The 19,495-nt window shown below is 43.7% G+C and overlaps 1 protein-coding gene across 12 annotated transcripts in view; it reads right to left on the bottom strand.

Annotated features, from left to right (window-relative positions):
* The window catches only part of IP6K1 (inositol hexakisphosphate kinase 1), a 36,896-nt gene extending 18,116 nt beyond the window's left edge, over nucleotides 1-18,780 (bottom strand). For 2 of the 12 annotated variants that reach the window (XM_085590720.1, XM_085590727.1), the window contains exons 1-4: nucleotides 18,705-18,780; nucleotides 18,265-18,319; nucleotides 16,743-16,812; nucleotides 13,898-13,997 (exon numbers count right to left, since the gene is read on the bottom strand). The gene's annotated coding sequence lies outside the window, so the exon portion shown is untranslated. Of the gene's footprint in view, nucleotides 1-916; nucleotides 5,855-13,897; nucleotides 13,998-16,742; nucleotides 16,813-18,064; nucleotides 18,320-18,486; nucleotides 18,508-18,660 lie in introns of those variants that run through there. The other 10 variants (XM_021529177.3, XM_085590726.1, XM_021529176.3 and 7 more) reach the window with 8 other exon arrangements.
* Nucleotides 18,781-19,495: the final 715 nt, after the last annotated feature.

The following is a 19,495-nucleotide window of genomic DNA, read 5'->3' as shown; positions in this document are numbered from 1 at the left end:
CTGCCAGTGCCCATCGAAAGTAAAAGGGGACAATCACTGAGCAGGGCAAAGGCAGGCATGAGAGGAGCAGAGCCAATTCCATTCAGCTCCAGCTGCCCTGCAAACACACACTCAGAGAACAGTCTCACCCCCTGACTTCAAAGAGATGTGAGTTGTCACTTGCAGCAGAAACATCATTTGACTTTTTCACCTCTCCTGACATCTTCTTTACACCTGCATCAGCCCCCCTGCAGACAGCTACATTAAGTACCCAATCTGGTAGGAAAACAAAACAGTAATACATAAAACAAAACAAAAAGCCTTCAGTTTTCAGTTGGATCAGGTCCCTAATACATCTAGACATCAATCCCCCAGCATCAAAAAATAAAACTCAAGAAAAAAAGGTTTAATCTTTTTTCTGCTTTCAGAATGTAAAGTGAGAAAAGGGAATGGGAAACCAAGGAAAGAGGGAACCAAGGTGCAGCAAAATCTCAGCTCCAAGCAGCTGTGAAGCTGCTCTTACTCAATGTAGATAAAATATCAAAACATAACTACCTAATAGTTATACAAAACCACTTTGGTTCAAAATATTTAAACAGTACATTAAAAAATATGCAATCTAATCCTTCATGTTTTCATCTTCCACAACTCACCATTAATATTAAAACGCCCTATTTCCTCAAAAATAAATATTTAATTTATTTGATACCAGCATTATTTTCAGAGCAAAAGAGCTGCTAAAATATATAGAGGAGAGTGAGGAACAGCCTGTTGTGATTAAATAGGGCATGACAAACAGCAGCAGCATGCACAAGCAGTACTGGGAAGCAAAGCCAGGGAGAACAGCGACAACAACATTATACAAACAACACTGATTCATGAACAACAAAGAATTCTTAGAAACTGCTGCCTGGGTTACATCCAAGGTTCTCTTTACCTTGGTTAAACTGTTAAGAAAGTCACTTCAGAAAGCTGACCACTTCTGCACAACGAAGCTTTTTAAGAAGGAAGATCCATCTAAAGGGCTCTGTGTAGGAAACCACTGCAGCAGCTCCTGTAAGCAATGGAGTTGCAACAACACTGAAGGTGACACGAAGCTGGAACGAGTCATTTGCCCCCTGTCCCACCATGAAAGGGCTCTTGTGCCAACACAGGTCCAAAAAGCTGTGTCTGTGTACGCACCCCTCAGCTGCTGCAGAGCAGACACATCATCCTTGGCTGTGCACAGCAACTCCTCAGTGACAGGGACATCGTAGGCTCTCCTCAGGAGAATTTCACTAAGGTATGTTTCCTGACTAGCCTCACACCCACTTCCTCATTATTAACTCTGCTGTAGCAAACTCTCACCACTGCTTTTAACACCTAACTCTGGACAATGCATTTCTCAAATTAGGGATTCCTGGAAGGCCCAGCTTTGCTTCAGAGATACAGAAAATTCAGTTTTTATTTACCATCTTGCTGCCATGTGGAGGAAAGCAAGCTTAAAGAACAGTCTTGGCCACTGCCATGCAGAATTCACTCCTCCAAAGTTCAGAGATTAAGTTGTGGCTGCTGCTTGAAGAAGCAGCAATTTCCATTGTATTTGGAGAATCTTGCAGAAAAAATAGGTCTTTAAAAGAAAATACTAAGTTCATGAGCAAATGCTGTATCTCTGTCCAAACGAATCACCAAAATATCATAAATCACAAGCAAGAAGTTAATGAATTTCTGGCTGCTGACAGCCACTAACATTGAAAGTACTGCACTTTAAATATCGAACACACATATTACAGGGTTTTTAAACATTAAGGAAATTTAGTAAAGCTGTCATTTAGGACTGCATTTCAACATCTGAATTTCTCACAACTCTCCAACACAAGCAAAATACAGGTGCAACAAAATAAGGCAAAGGTAAAACTGTGGTGAAGCTGCAAAGCACTAAGCAGAAGCACATGGTTGTCCCCTTTAGATCAAAGTGTCTCACAGGGAACAGACCACTGTTTCTACGCAGTGAGACTTCATAACCCTGTCACACAAGATTATCAACCCATATACACACAGCTGTCTTCTGGCAGGTAGTCAAACCTGAGGCAGTGGGAGTTTTATAGGGGTCAAGACCCTTGCAGGATTCATCTAGATCTATTTTCTGCTGCTGTGAGATAAAATATGAAAATGGGAGATTAATTGATCATAGAGGCAACAGAGCTTTGCACAGGGAATGTTTCTCATCCTGCAAAAGGTGACCTTCCAAAGCCTTGATTCTCTTCTCCTTTAAGAGGATTATGAATCCTACCCTTGGAACACTTCTGCTCAGCTACCAGCCCACTGCTACTACACATTAACACTCTGTCTTGTGTCCTCATTTCTACCAGCAGAGAGATATTAGAAAAATTTATGACTGCTCAAAGACCAGACTTTTAATGGACTCTCTAATGCAAGTAGGGAAAACCACAGCCAGTGATGTTTGGAGGGGACTCTTCTTTGTGCTGTCACACACCCAGCTGCAGATCTGCTTAGTGCTTCCCTGCTCAAATCCCAATTCAGCTTATCTGCACATGCAGGCTGCCGACTACCCTGGCAGCAGACATTTCATCAAGGAAAGACTGAAAAGCAGAGATCACCGTATGCTAAAAAATTAGGGCAAGTCTAGTGAATGCAGTTCACAGCTCCTCCGCTCATGTACTGAAGCAGAGCCCCAGCAGGCACCAAGCCCAGGTGGGCTGTCAGAAAGTGAGAGCAGCAATGCCCTGCAAGAACATGCTGGCACCTCAGAGGGAAAGCCAAGGAGCAGAATGCAGCACAGTCAGTTACATAAATCCTTCTTTTTCACAGACATCAGACACCAAGAATTTGAGGACAACTTTCCCTCTGTTCTTTTGGGGTTTTTTTTACCTTCCAACAAGCCAACATTTGGACACTTCTAAATGGAGTCTACAAAGCAAATCCTGAGTCTTCTCTAGACAACATAACCAGGAATTATTCCCCTTGCCACTTCACAGTGCACAGATGTAAAGCAACCCACACTGTCATAGCAATGACCATATACATTTTGCCTTCATAAGGTAATTAAAGTTACAATGCATTATGAATTCCACAACAAGAAAAAAATGTGGGGCTGGACATGAGGGGAAACCTCAACAGGAAGGAACACACTGCCAGCATCTCTGTGAATGAAGATTTAGGATGCGATTAGACACACACACAAGCTAAATCTAATGGACACAAGTTCCCATTTGGGACAAATGGGAAGTGTTCTCAGAAGGAAAAAAAAAAGTACCGGCTAACATAACAGACCTCAGATGCAGCTGTAAGAACACTCCATGGTTTTGGCTGTTTCAGACTACACAATGCAATAGCAAAGTGCAGCCAAGAGTTAAGAGTTTTAACTGGTAACTGCACAGAGAAGCTACAGGGTTAACCACAGACACACTAAAGCGACAAGGAGCTGAACCCATGAAGAATAACTACAATAGGCATAAACACAGAGGAGCTAAAATTACATTCTTTAGGCAGTTCTGATAAAATAAGGATGATCTATAGCTTTCCAAGAGACCACTAGCTGAAAGACAAACGTAAGCAGCTTGTGGTGAACTCGGATTTTTAATACTGTTCTCAAGTTTTAAATTATGATGCTTTTAAACAGAAAAAACAGCTTTGATTAGAAAGTCAGTTGCTGCAGATAATTGATCCCCACAGAAAAATACACAACTAGGACAAAAAATGAACTCCTAATTGCTATTTTTGATTCTGCAGTGGCAAAAAAACCTCAAGACCAGCATTATGTAAGACCATTAACCTCTTTGCTCATAACTGGCACCTTAATTTAGTACACTACCACACTAGAAAGCTTAAACTGAATTCTTAATTCCAACGCATACCACTGGCTCCAGCAAGGCAGTAATAGCAGTATTGGAAAGGGGGGAAAAAAATTCCAAAGCAAACACCACACTGAATTCTGCAATTACAGTTCCTTGGGTGTAAATATATACACCTTAGCCTGACCAGATCTAATGACACAGTATTCTTTTCAGACTGGCAATCCTGAAAATATTATCAGATGCTCCACAGTATCTTAGGAACACTGAAGAGAATTCAAAGCACAGATTAGGTAAAGAAAACCTCCAGATGACCTTTTATAGCAGCAAGTTTGTCAAACCCAAAGAAGCTGTAACCCGTTGAAAACAAAATTACTTTGTTTTGACTGATTATTTTTCTTCTTTTCAAAATAACCTCGCAGCATTCCAAACACATCCTCCCTAGATATAACTGAAATCTCCAAAACTACCATGTATTGTATTTAACAATAGTTCAGTGGCAATCACAAATACACATGACTGAATGAAAAAAAAAACAACAAAGTAATCTTGAAGAACATTCATGTGAACCTCCCCACTTCTTCCCAAGAAAAGACAGATTAATCTACACTGATAATGAGCCAGACTGATGAATTTCAACCAGACAGCCTCTTAATACTGTCTTCCATCCACTCTTATCACATTGTGGCAAAGGATGACATTCAGGAGGGAAAAAAAGACTGATTAAGAGCCTACTGTCTGATGCTAAAGTCCTGTGTGGAAAGAGCTCTATGAATCACTCCATCTGCCTCTGACTCCATTTACTCTTCAGAATTCCCTGATGTGCATGAATTCATACTCCACCCATCCAGTCTGTAATGTCCCAACTTGCATACAAGAATACAGCGGGAGAGTGTCAAAACACCCAGCAAACTTAAGCTAAATGACCCTAGTCCTCTTCTTCATCCACAAATCCGATTATTTTATCACAGAAGACAGTGAGGTGCAACAGACTCAACTTGGGGTTGCTAAATCCATACTAACTGCTCCCCATCACACTCCTGCACATGTTTCACACAGGAAAGGTGTACCAAAAGGACCTGACCCATGACTGTCCCCAGGACTCAAGTGGGATTGATCGCCCTGGATTATCATTCGGGGCTAGTTTGAAAATAAGTAATCGGAGATGTGCCAGCACCCCTGTGACTTTTCCAAGATGACCAAGACTGGCACTAAGCACCATGGGGTCCCATGGGCTCCCATGGCTCCAGTTCTCTCGAGTAATCCCTCACTCTGCCTCCATTTGCTTCTCACTGCTGGTTCCTCTTTCAACCTTGTCTCCAGACACAAGAGCCAGGAGACCTTGCAACTGAAGACTCACTCAGGCATAAAAACCATCAAACACCTCAAGGAAGTCTGTGCATCACTGGTCCAGCCCCCTTATTCAGCAGTCTTTGTTTACCCTTTCACTGCCAGTGTAGAGGTAGAAGTTATGTCAAAATTATCAGGAATGTTGCAAAAAGCACTTCCTGTGAGAAAGGAACTGCTTTCCCCATTCAAAGACAGAAATGCAGATTAACATGGCCAAGTTTGTTCTGTCTGTATCCCAGGCTGTCAAAGAAATCCCAGGTCACTTTGCAGACATAAAACAAACTTGCTGGAGTTGCATGACCCCATTTCTAAAACATTTGGCAAAACAGACTCCTTCTCACTGCTGGCCAGGCTGTATTTAGCAAATGGAAGTTAGGTCTGTAAAGAGCAAACCTGGACTCCCCTGAAAATCCCTTAGAAAGCTGCATAGAGAAGCTTCTTTCTAGCTTTAATTAAGAATAAAAATCTAGATGACAGAATAAGGGAATAAGGAGCTAAGATTTTCACACATTTAGATGCCAACTGTCCAGATTGCTCTTGGTATAGAAATGAGGATGTTTTATGATGACTCCATTCTCTCATGGCTTTAACACACATATAATTTCAGTGTATCAGATGAGAGGGAACTGCAGGAGAGAACTCTCAGCTGTTGCAATGCTCTCCAAGAGACAGGAGAGCCAAGGCAGGGAAGGCTTGCAGCCCAGGTCCCTGCTGCAGGCTCCTGGCACTGAGCAGGCGCCTCATCGTGCCACGCTCCCGCTGCCAGGGCGGCGGGAGTGCCTGCTGTGCCTGAAAGCCAGCACGGAAGTGTCACAAAACCAAACAAAAGTACTTTTTATCAAATTCTACAACTTGCAAGTCTCCCCTGCCCCCTTCTGGGAACAACATGGATTTGAAAACTTCAGTAGCTTCTTCCAATGATAAAAATGTTTGCTTGGGCAAGCAATGAAGGAAAAAAAAAAGAAAAAAAAAAAAAAAGCAAGAGCTCTTGCCTCAAGCATGAGTCCCTTCAGCAAAGACATGGGTGTTACTAAATGCATCTCCTGCAGCAGCAGAGGCAGACTGAAACTGGGTTTTCCTCACCCATACACTGAAGCCACTGTCAGGAACTCTTGCCTGCCAGAAAATGGCCAGACAACTCACTACAGCTCAACTCTTACAACTGAGCTGATTCACTCCCCAGGTCATGATGCAGATGCGCAATGCAGGCTCCCTGTCCTCTACCCCAATAACTCAGCTACTTACTTCCCCAAAATTAAAAAAAAAAGACTATAGAAAAAAATAGCAACTGCAGCAAAACTTGCATGATACACATTAACTGCTCAAAAACCTTCTCCACAAGTTATAGAAACCACATTCTATTAAGCTGCTGACTGCAACCTGACTTAAGCAAAAATCCCTTTGCAGTGACTTATTTATGTTGAGACTTTAAATGCTAAAGACAAACAGGCCTCCTTAGGGCCACATGTGAAAAGTTCTCCCACCTGCCTCTTCCTACCACTACACTAACAAGGAAAACATCATGCTGCTGTTTATATGTGCAGTATTCCATTTCACAATGCTTAAGAGAAAGCTGGTCTTTCCTCTTTACCTTCAGAGTACAGTCCTGCAATACTCTGCTACTCAGAAAACTTACACAGATATTCAAACACTATTCCTCTGTCTCTGCACATAGACTACAGAGGAAAGCTCAGCCAAGACCCCACATCCCATTCCCACCTGGGACAAGGAGAAGGAAATTTTCAAAGCATAGCTACTGGTAAGCAGCCATTTAAGATCTGTGAAGGGAAATGTTTCTCATCTTGAAGAGACTGATCCAGACACTCCATCCAAAGAGCACACTGTGAATAACAACACATCCTGTGCAAAGGGAGGGGGAGAACAAAGTCAGCTGGTAAGGAGTAGAAGCTGATTCCAGTACTCAGGAAGCAGCACAAATGTTTTGTTTCCTTAGGAATTAGAACAACATATAGATTTAAACACATCAAGTCTAAGAGCTATGCATCAAAACCAAACACAGACTTGCCACAAAGAACCATCACAAGCCAGCTAATCTCGCCCTTAGGGCCTCTGTAAACCAGTGTTTGATTTGGCTCACTTCAAGCTCACTGTAAAGCAGCTTTACAATTCCTATCATACAGCGTGGGCTGTGACACCACTCTGATCCATCTCCTCCTCAGATCTATACATTGCCCTTTTTCTGAGCTGCCTGAGAATTAATTATATGGAAAAGAACAGTGCTAGATAAGGGCATTCCAAGTAACTGGCTCTCTTAAAGGAGCTAGGGACTGCAGGATCTCTGCCTTCAGAAAATCTGTGGCAATGCCCATTCAGTACAATTCCTGTCGTTAGAGAATCAGTTTAAGACCCAAACAAGCAAACACTCATCTTTCTCACTGCTGTGGCCAGAAACAAACATCTGCTCAGCTATGGCTTGGGCTCTACCTCTGCCTCTTGTCACCACCAGATCACATCAGAGCAGCATCCTGACTGAGGACGTTCTGCCAAAATTGAAGGTGATGCACAAACAGCAGCTCTGAACAAAAAGATTAACAGTCTGACTTTCAATATGTTGTCTGCATAAGCTCCACCTACCCCTCCATGGAATGCAAGGCACTAACAGTTTCACAGCCTCATGTGGGCTGGAATTTCAGTACCCAAGAGGACTTTAATCTCACATATGCAGACAGAGATACACCAGGGTATTTTGGCAATTACAACAGCATTCGAGATGACTGGAGGGGCACACGCATCAGAATCTTCTCTTTCTCTAACTGTGAAGATAAAGCTAAACAAACATTTTTGCCTCAGCTACACTTGTCTTTTTCTACACAGGGAAGCAGAAAACACTTATATTTGGCAGGTCCTTAATGGCATCCTGGAGTTTTATCAGACAGCACAACTTCTGTCTGAACACTGGTAAACCACTCGAAGCCATGAGAAATGCAGCAATTCTTACATCTCTCTGCTGAAGCTTAACAGGTCAGCAAAGTGCTCAGTTGATTTGCTTAACAGATTCTTTAGATATCTTTTAGATAACCATAATCTACCTGAGATTACACAAAGGGAAAGGAAAGAACCAGGAATAGGCTACTGGTTTTGATGCTTCCACTGAATGTTTCCATGATCTTGGTAAAACCATTCAGTTGTGGCGTACTTCAGCCAGCAGAAAAACAGCTTTTCAGAAAGGAACAATTTACTTTACTATCTTGCTACTTTTAAGCCATACTTTAAAGCCAGAAGTCTGGCAATCATTTCACTTTTCATGATCCCCTTGCACTTCATTTCAACTTAGTCTTGCCTGTTAATTAAAATTCTCAAAATCTAAAGAATTTGTGCCCTAGTATGTGATCAACTGAATTGGTTTTGCTAATACAGACTCAAATTAGGGCATCTCTTTCTAATGAATGTGGTCCTGCTTGGCCAACAATTCAAATCCTTGAGCAACTTTTCCTTTTTTATGGCAGAAACAGAAAGACAATCTAGGAGCACTTCAGTCCAACAGAAAGACTTAAAGGAATAAAAGCAAGATTATCCAAACAAGTTCACTTCACCCTGGTAAACAAATTCTTCTGCCAAAAGCACAAGGAGCAGTTGTTATCTAGTGGTTTGTTCTGCTACTCTAATTCTGAGACATCGATACTAAACAAAATTTGGGGCTTTCTTAAACATCTAAAAAAGCTCAGAGAAATGCAAGGCAGTCAGTTATACAGTACTCCAGATTATACCAATGCTCAGGACACCACTTAATTTACTGTACGAGAAAACAGAACTGCAGATTTCCCTGTAATTTCAAGTAGAAACCCATGCTACAATAAATATGCCCAGGCTTGTATGGATAGGTAAAATCCTCTATGCCCAACTGAGAGATGCCCTCCTCTCTCACTGCAACCCCTTCTACTTTACATTGCCAATGAAAAAAATAGTTCAGTTGGAAAAGCATATTTTGGGCCCCCACTTTTTTAATCTAATTTTTTTCCTTGAAAAAAGTGCTACTCACAATGACAAATAAAGCATTCCTCACTCTTTACCTTCTCAACACCTCCAGCAAAATAAGCTTTATCTTATAAGTGTCTTTTATCACTATCAGTGCATCTACATTAAGGGATTCCTACTTCACTAGGTAAGGATGAACATGCTGATTAATGCAGCTGTCCCAAGCAGCTGTAGCAGAAACAACCTTGTAAGCACGTCCATAGAGAGTTAAAGCCACATAATCACGTTGCAAATCCATGCCCCCTGCTTGATACCAGCTTAATTTTCCTAAGCAGGTGACCCTTGAGACTCACAGGCAAGTAAACATGAGCTATAGCTTCTCAACTGAACACTTCACTGCGATTTTTTTTTCTCCATGAGGAAGTACCAAAGGAAGGTACAGTCTCATATACCCCAAGAGTCTATTCTCTTGTACTGTCAACCCACTAAAAAAAAAAAAAAAAACAACAACAAACCAAACTAAAAACACTGAAAAGCAAGGATTAAAAAATGAGCTGTGCTTTAGGGGGAGAAAAATCTTAATGGAAGTGCTGCAAGAAAGTAGATAATGCCATGGAAAATTCAAGGATAAAGGGCAACATTTCATTTCTGAGGTTTGGAATGGGAAATAATGATGTCTGCCATAGCAAACATACTTTAGACAAAGACACTGTACTAAATCTGGTACTTAGTTTTCAGTCCCATCAGATAATATGTCATATATTGTACTTAAATTAAGGTAGTAATTTCATTTGAAACCAGATAAAACTCTAAACAGAATTTCATACAAGGATACTTTTATCCCTTCAATAGGGCAGAATACACATGATACACAACCCAGGGTCATGGAAGGGATTTTGATCTGGGCCTGTTGCTATCCTGTAACTCTCCTCAGGATCAGCGTAATCTGCAAGGCTTTCAATCACTCACACTGAGAATCTTAAAGCTGTTAAAATACCTTGGAGATGTTTTGTGGCTCGCAGCATGTTCTGGAAGGTAAAGGACAAAGAATTAACAGGAGGCCCAGCCAGCTGAGTGGAAATGAAAGGCAATCTGAACCTGAGGCTGTCTTCTCAGGAGACATATGCATCAGTCAGACAATCACAACTTCAAGCTTGGCAAGGTGCTACATGTTCTGAAGGACAAAACCTGGCATCTTAAAATGTCTGCAAGATTATTTTACCTGATCAGGAACCAGTACAACCATTTTTTGGTACCTTCTATCAAACCTCACACTTCCAACGTATCCAATGTAACTTGGCTTTGCAAAAGGAAATATTCAAGAAGGGAGCTCAGAACACAGTTCACTCTACTGTATTTCTTAAGCACCATCCAAAGGGACCTTTAATATTCCAAATCTTCTTTAAAACTCTCCTATACACTAACCTGGGCAGCAGGCCCCTTGAAATGCTCTGCCACACCAACCAGCTCTGTTTCAGGGTTTGAAACAAGAAATTTCTCTTCATTTTAAGTGACAAATCAGACAAACAAAGGCTGTATTTAACTTCCTGTTCACTGAAGCAGTCGTAAACAAGTCCCTGTAAACACTCTACAGGTCACAAATTCCCAACATCTTATCTAAATGTTAAGCTGCTGAAGTGGATCTCAAAGCTCCTTCCAACAGGCTTTCTAGTGTGCCACTTACAACTCAGGCCACTGGTTATGTAAGAGATGTAAAGCAAAAGCAAAAGGAAAGTATGTTAAACCTGATATGTCAAATTGTTTTGTAGATAATTAGATGCAGCACCTGCATATACATAAAAAAATCTTCTTCCCCATACACTAAAAACACACAGGACACCCATCTGGAAGTCACACAAGTTGTGGCAAATTTGTTTTTAACAGCAAAACTTCTCTCATGTGTACAACAGCTACCTTGGTTTTTCACACTAAGTTCCTCTAAAGACACTGCAAGGCCATGCTGCAGGTTGGTTTGGGTTTTTTCCTACAAAATAACAGTCTGCTAAATCACATGTATTCTCACAGCCACAATATATCACGGGCTGTATATAGCTAGGGAAAGCAAATTTCCCTTTCATTTTCTCTCCCAGATCAATACAGTGTGATAACATGTGCCAAAAGCCTATCATCTCAGGCTGAAAAATACAAAATAACAAGCATAATGGGTGGAAAATAACAGAGTTCTCTTCCTTGAGAATCATAAAAAACTGCAAATGACAGGAAACCTGAAACAAAGTGCTTTGCACTCATACAAGAGTGAACCTGGCAAGCTCACTACAATGGGACACATCTTTGGCAGAATTCTTAAAAGGTTTTGAATTTTCTTCTGGTTGTCATGTCACAATGGGATGAACTCCAAAAAACAAAGTCTCAACAACTTCACCATCTAAGCTGTGATTTTTAATTGCCAGGTTTTAGGAAGATATTTTAACTGCAGTGAATAAAAGCCTTGGTTCACTTTGGTGAATGACACAATACCACTAAGAATTTAGCTAAGAATATCTGAGTCAAGCTGCATTCACAAATCAGAACTAATTTTGGCTTCTGTCCAAAAATTTTGGGTTTTGTCCACCTTTTGTCCAAGGTGAACCAAATTGTCAATAGGTTCAGTCTTCTAAGCTGCTAAAATTCATTGAAGTGTCAGTGCTAAGGATGCTACATAACTAACACACAGACCACAGGAATGGACATTTCTGTGATCTTACTTAACTAAAGCTAAGAATAATTAAGGGGATAAACAAACTCCCAAGTGCTGTTATTACAGGAAAAAATAAATACCAGTGTGCAGAGAACCCGAAGAAAAGTGAAAACTATTCAGACTCTGCATGATGCACAACAGTCGCATAACTATTCAGTCGGACTAAAATAGAGTTAGAGGTTTTTCCTCAGTTCTATAAAAATGAAAGATGCATAAAGCATGCCTGATAATGCTTATTGGTTCACATTTAGCTTGCTGTCAAATTTTAATAAGTGTATTCAGGTCAACACTTGTGGTAAGAACTGTGAAGTATTAAGACCTCAATTACATAAAGAAGATTTATGCCCAAGTAAAGGAAATGCCACTTGCACAGCATTAGAAAACACACTTATAATATCTGGTTCTAATGGAAAATAAAGTAAACCACTCAATTATTTGCAAAAGTCAAGGGATCCATAGACATTTTATACAGTGCAATATTTAATCTAAGTAAAATCCACATCTTTGAGACAAACGTGATGTGGGTTTTATTACAGGAAGTGTGGGAGTGGTTTAAGAAACTATCTAAAAAAACCTGCATATGTATTGTTTCAACACAACTGGAGCTTCAGACTGCTTCAACAATTCTTTTGGGACAGACTTAAAAGACTCAAATTAAAAGTTCTTTTTGTTTCCACATTTGTGGGATGAGAGTCAATCCTCATGAATTCAACAGTTCCATTCCTCAGATGCGTCACACAGCTTTATACAAAGACCACAGCTTGGAAAAGAGCAATAAACATTTCACCAAGCAGCAGTGCTGCAATGGCCCTCCAAAGCTCCAGGACTTTACCATGTCTTTAACCAACAAACCGAGGCAAGAGCAGCATCTCTCATCTTCTGCAAGAGCTCCAGCAATTTCATGGCAGTCACTTGATGGTTTGATTCAGACACTGAGTAAGACACAGGACTATGTAGCCCCCCAGGCTTCTCTCCCAAATCCTTCCTGCTTTAAATAACTCACTGACATCTGCACTTGGTGGTGCACTGATTTTGGTGCTCAAAGCTGCTTATCACCTATAGTTAGCTCTAATGAGATCATGACTGCTCCCCACACGTGCTTAAGCTGCTCAGACAGTACTGTCAAAAGACATAGAACAAACAGCCAGTCCTATCTTCTTGTGCCCTTTTTAAGATTTCTAAACTCACTTTTGGAAATGCTTGACAATACCTTGATACCAACAATGGAACAACATTAATTGGAATTAAAGATCACATGACATTTTGCATTAGCACACTCTGTAAGTTTAAAAAATTGGGGAGAATGCAGCTCAGCACAGAACTATGGGGAAAGAAAACAGAAATGTCAGAACAGAATATATAAGCTATACAGCAGTTTAGCTTTAGATCAGCACTTACGTCAGCCCTGAAGAGAAGGCACCACATGTCTCCTCTCCCTAGCCCAGGAAGGTACTTGTGGAGCTCAGCTTCTCTCGCCATTACCTTTTGCATTTCAAACTAAGAAAGACCATCACCCACCAGGTCAGGGGCTTCCCCACCAGGAAACTGAACTGTGTGACAACCACTACTTAAACACACCATGTCTAAAGAAAACAAGGTCAATCGAGTCTGTTTACACCACAGATATACTGAGTCATATCTTGATAAAGAGCTGGGGGAAAACATTGATTGACTTTCTTCTGAATCCAGGACAGCACGAAGTAACCTCTTTGAAACTGAAAGACAATCAGATCAGCCTTATCAACTTTCAGCAAACTAACCTCAGAATAGAAAGGAAAAAGCAGACAATGGTAAGAATTCTGAAATCATCATAAGGTGATTCAGCTGCAAATCAGCCACCCGAATGGCCAGAATTACTAGAGCATGAATGAGCCTCCAAATCTTGGAATTTTAGTTCTTATTACAAAGAACTGATTTGGTGAATGAACAGAACTGAACTTTTCACTCTGTGCTACTGCACTTACCTGGGTGTTCCTGTAGTATCCTTCAAAAATAAGAGCAAAACTCCCACAAACTGTATCTACATATCCTTACTTGAAGGGTAAAATTAAAACGCGAGAGGTAAAAAGCAAGCAGTTTATTTATCTTTGCATCTCTAAGGTGGCTGTATAGGTATTCTGAACAAAACAAGAAGAGTTACCTTGGAGATGTCACCCAAGCTCCTTTGGCTGAGCAGTCACTGGAATACGGAGCCAACTTCTCACAATCAAGAGGGAGCAGGACCCCAGAAGCAAGTCAGCCTGAAATGATGTATGGAAACAAGTTAGGAAGTCCTAAATTAGCTCTTATTTAGAATTTTACTTGCTTGACAATTCAGAATGTTTGAGAGCATGTCTTCCCTAGAGATTGGGATTGGAATTCACAAGAAGTTCCTTTCAGGAAGCAAATGCTCTCACTCATTCCTGTGGGCTCTGACAGATGCTCTTTACCAAGCCCACCAGTTGGGCTGAGGGGACACACTGTCTCCACTTGCCTCAGCCACACTTAGCTGAAAATTTCCAACCAGGGTGGAGCAAAGCAGGATCCATGACTGTTTCTCACCAGTCAGGGATGGGCACTAGGGAAGAAAGGCTGAAGCAGAGTATATTAAACCCCAGCAGCTGAACAGGCCTGGTTGTAGGCCCCAACACAAGGGAGGTACTGTTTGGCAAAGCAGCAGGACAGCTGGTGAAGGAGATAACCTTTCTAACTACAAAAGCTAAATCAGAGACAGCTTATTTACTGCAGCTCCCAAGCACGTGCAGTGATGTCCTGCCAAGACAGACACATCCATGTACCACTTTCCCTGCTTTTATGGTTGACATGGATCTTCTACTAATATGATTATGGCAGCCATCTCTGCTATGATTTTTTAACAAAACAACTGCACCCATTTTAACTACTGTGGACACATTATACAGATAGAGACACCCTGTAATAGCAAAGCTTACTCCTTTACTCCCAAACAAGGGGTTCAAACATTCATGACACCACATACTGACCGGGTGATGCAAAATAAATGCAAGCTTAAGAAGCTGGTCTTTTACACACAGTTAATGCCACTCAAAATGCATACAGAGGAGCCTGAGGAAATAAATGAGGGCAAAGGACTTGCACCTCAGTACCATCTGCAGAGTGGTTCACACCAGCACGGACTACACAGGAAGCACAGGCAGCCCAACACACTGATTAAGAGAATTGCATCAATTAGGAAGCACATCTACCCGAACAGCACACTGGGAAGGCCAAAAATAACAGCTGCTGCCACATCAGAACAGCACAACACTGCGCACAGGCAATGTCTGCAAAACAGAAACTAAGCAGCCACACACACACACTTCCTCTTCCTCCCCCACCACCCCTACAACACCAGCAACAAACCTGAGATTAAACACTGGCCAGCATCCTGCTCTGCATTCCTGTCACATCAGGAATAGAAATGAGGGAGACTGCTAGCTGCTCCTCCATATAGCTGAAGGGCTCCTTCAGTTTACAGCACGTAACACAAATACTTGACATGACTCTTGCAGAAGGTTCTGTCGCATTTTCTTTTCTTTTGCTCCTTTTCTTGAGCTCACTCATTTCAGAGCTCACTAGGGACCCTCTGTTCTTACTAGACGTGTTTTTGATACAGTCCATCTCAAAGACTTAGAGGTCAGAAATAAAAACAGCTGTTCCAAGGCATGTCACACTATATAAACAAGTGGAGAGACACACACAAACTCTGCAAGTCAAGTTCAATGCTAAACCCTGCCCAGCACCAATGTGACACTGTCAAATGCAAGAGCAAATAAATCAGGCTGCAGCTTTTTGTCAATACTAAGTTCTGAGACTACAAATCCCAGCATTAACACTCCACTGAGATGCTCACATGTCCAACACATCACAAGCTAATCCCTGATGGACAGATTGGGGGAATCTACTGAAAACGAGTGGAGTGCCTGGGTTACACTGCAATAATCAAGGCCTCTGTCAGATTTTCCATGGCTTCAGTACTGCATTTCAACCACAGATGGAAGAAACACACCTCCGCTAGAGCATGGGTTCTGGATATCCAATTCAAACTTAGCCCTACATTTCTTATCCTAATGGAAAGCACAGAGAGCATCATCCCATACCAGCATGCCAGCCAGAATTCACCAGATCCACAAAAACCTTTAGGCAGGGAGAAATTAACTAAACACTGAAATATGAAGTGATCAAACCTTTTTACAAACATTTGGTGATCACTGGATCAAAGAGACTGTGCCCTGCAAGCAGCTGGTCAACAAACAGCCCCAAGCTTGTACGGGGCTCCAGTCAAGCTCAACAAGGTCATATTTCAAAGTTAGAACGTTTTACCCAAAAGGAATATGCTCTGTACTTGTGGGAGAAAAGGAAACAAACAAACCAGGCAGCTCAGATGGAATGAGCAGAGCACACAACTGCCTGATAAAGAAGTAATCACTATGCTTTTTTAAAAGGCCAATTAGCTGATTAAGGACACAGGTACTACTCCAGTCTGGGCACTTTTTTGACCTCTGAGTGCTTGCTACTCTAACCTTGACTTTTCACTACGTGCAATACAAGACAGAATAACTTCCAAGTCAGTTGACTTGCACAATCTGCCAAGATAGGGACTCTCACAGCACATCTAATTTTTCTTTCTATAATATTTTTGTAAGAACATGTCCAGTGCTGTCCACCTGATGATGAGGCACACAGTGATTCACAGAAGTAGAAGAGAAGCATGGGCAATACTGTTTAATTTAATTTTTGAATATATGTAAAAATGTGGTTTAAAGTTATATTTATATGCAAGAAAATAGATAATGTGAAAATACATTGTTGCGCTCTTACACAGTTACACAGCAGATTACCCTGAACTCAGATAAGACCCCATTCCAGCACCAGCCCCATTTCCCTTGCTCCTCCAAAATCATTTATCACCCACACAAAGCTGGATAGAAAAACACATTTTGTCTTTAGCTTGATCAGTCTGTAAGTCAGGGAACTCTGATTCTCACCTGCACAGGCATAAGCAACACGGCAAGAACCTCCTATGGGTTCAGTCTATACTGACATGAGCTGAAATACCTGTGAAACCACATATGGAACGTGAAATTGGTGATCAGAAGTAGATCTTAAAAACTGCCCCCTTTCTCATCTCAACAGGTAATTGTGTTCACTTGATCTTCTTCTACGCAAGAAAGACGCAAAACTGCCCCTAACTGCCTAATGAAAAACCAGAGGGTCCAGGAGAGGGTTCCACCAACACATCCTCCTCTTTCCATCAAAATTTCCTATGCTAATAACCTTGTATACATCAACTCCCCTCTCCAGGAGCTATGGATCACTTCCCCTGTTCTCCCAAAAGTCCTTACTAGACAGAAGCCAAAGCAAGGCCATGAAAAAGGACATTTAATATCAGCCTAACCGGCTCTAACGAGGATAGCATAGGTTGTTCATCCATGCACCTGGAAATGGCTGTTCTGAAAAAGCTGAGAGGGTATGAAACACCCTCTAACAAAGGAAAAGAAAAAATAGCACTAGGACAAATTCAATACATTGACAAAACAAGGATTTGATGCAGCTAAAAAAGCAACCCAATGTTATCTTTCTTTATAGAGCTCACAACTAAATCTTTTTACAACCTACCACTTTCCTTCCAGCTCCAAAACAAAGCACTTACCTCAGGTCAGAGCTAAACTAACCCAGAAAAATACTTCACAATCAAAATACTAAGAAATTGTTACATGGGACTAGGAAGAGACCTACTTAGGGTTACAGTGACAATAGGCAATAACTGGCACACTTAATTCTAAAACACTTTGAAGCTCCTGAAAGAATTTCTCTAAAAAGGAAATCAGAATCTTAGTTCAGTGATAAACAACAAGGATATTGTTATTTCCCTCCATCAAAAGCCTGACCACACACACAGGTTAGCAAATCAGCTGCAGGTGACAGTTCACTACAATGAGACTTCTACAACACACTACTGCATGCTATTTTGCGAGATAAGCTACTAACTATGTTTACACAGCCCTAACGATCACAGAAACATCACACTAAGAACGAACAGAGACCCAAGCCCCCACCATTCCTGCACCACTCAGTGTTTCGTTAGCAAAGGCCAATTATTGAAATCCAGCTCTGGGAGCTCTGAACACCAAGTTATGCCAGGTGAACCTGAAGGGAGGAAAAGCAGATGGAGCAAAAAAAAAAAGAGCAAGAGAGATTGAAATGATAAAAGCAGCACATGCTAAAGTATACTCCTCGGGGCGGGGGGGGGAACGAAGAGCTGATGCTCAGCTTAAAAGTGAAGGCATATGGACCCAGTACCACCTACCCTAATTGAACCCCTCCTGGGAAACCCCGGGGAAGGCTGGTCTCGGTCCAGGTCTGCAGAGCCAGGAGCGCACCTGCCCCGGGAGACTGCCAGGCACTCCGGGTGTCCCCGCCGGGGCAGCCAGCGCTCCCGGGGCCACCCACAGCCCTGCCCTGCCGAGGGGCAGCACGGACGGGCCCCAGCCCCACCAGCCTCCTCACCATGTTGGTTTCATGTTACCGCCGCGGCTCCCGAGCTCCTTCCTGCGCGCAGCTCCTGTGGAAGGGAAGGAAGGGCACAAAGGGAGGGGACGCTCGCTCTGCCCGCTGGGCACGGCCCTGCCCCGGCGCTGCCCAGCCCGGGGAACCCCGCCCGGGCCGTGCCCCAGGCGGGCCCCGCGGGGAAAGCGCCCGGCTCTCACCCACGCACACACGGGAACGTACCGGGCCCTCCCCAGCCCCTCCTCACGGGGCCGCGCACCGCCCCCTCCGCTCCAGGCCCATCCCGGTGTCGCTGCCCCCTCACCCCGGCTGCTCCCGGGGCCGTGCCTGTGAACCCCCCTCTCCCTTCACGGGGCCGCACCCGGCTCTCCCCTCCCGGCAGCGCGCTCGGCTCACCGCCCGCCCGGCAGCCTGGCCAGTCCCCGCCCGCCGCAGCTCACCGGGGCCGGCGCTGCCTGCCCGGCCGGGACAGCGGAACGCGGAGCCCCAGCGCCGCCGCTCCCCGCCGCTCGAATCAACAACAAGATGGCGGCGCCCGGGCGGGCGGGGCCGCGCTGGCCGTCATAGCAACCGCGCCGTCCAAAGCCCGCCCCGCGGCCCTGCGCGCCACTCCGCACCCGAGTCCCGCCCCACGGGGCCCTCCGGGGACGCTGATAGGTCACACTCGGTGTCACTCAAGCGCGGAGCCGCCCCGCCCTTTCCCGAGTGCGGACGGCAGCGCACGTTAGGCACACGTGACGCCCGCCAGAGCCCCGCCCACTCACGGGCAGCGCCGCCTCATTGGCTGCCCGCGGAAGCTCGGCCAATGGGCGCGGCCCGCGCGTGCAGGGCGCGCCCCGCCGGGCCGCGGCTCCGCGCTCCGGCCCGCGCTCCCGGCCACAGCCCTCCTCCGGCCGGTCTGCACCCCGAGTTCCCCGACACAGACTCACACCCGGCTGCCCCGCTGTCCCACTCACACTCAGAGTTCCCCGCCCCGAGCCTCCGGGGCCGCTCCGCATCCCCCTCCGGTCTCCGCTAGGAGCGGGGTCTCGCCAATGGGACACGCTCACGAACCACTCCGCTACCACAAAGGGTTAAATTCCACGGTTCCAGTGGGTTCAGGGCAAAAGGGACCCTCAGGCAAAGTCACACAGGTGACCCCTCTCATGTGAAATTTCACGGCTGGCCCCTGTTCCACTTCTCTCCCTTTAGTCACCTACTCCCCAAATTAGTCTCTTCCCTCTTATCCCGC

This window comes from Lonchura striata, chromosome 12 (assembly GCF_050655825.1).
Source record: "Lonchura striata isolate lonStrDom1 chromosome 12, ASM5065582v1, whole genome shotgun sequence".
Classification (NCBI taxonomy): domain Eukaryota; kingdom Metazoa; phylum Chordata; class Aves; order Passeriformes; family Estrildidae; genus Lonchura; species Lonchura striata.
This window is presented reverse-complemented; position numbering and strand designations above follow the sequence as displayed.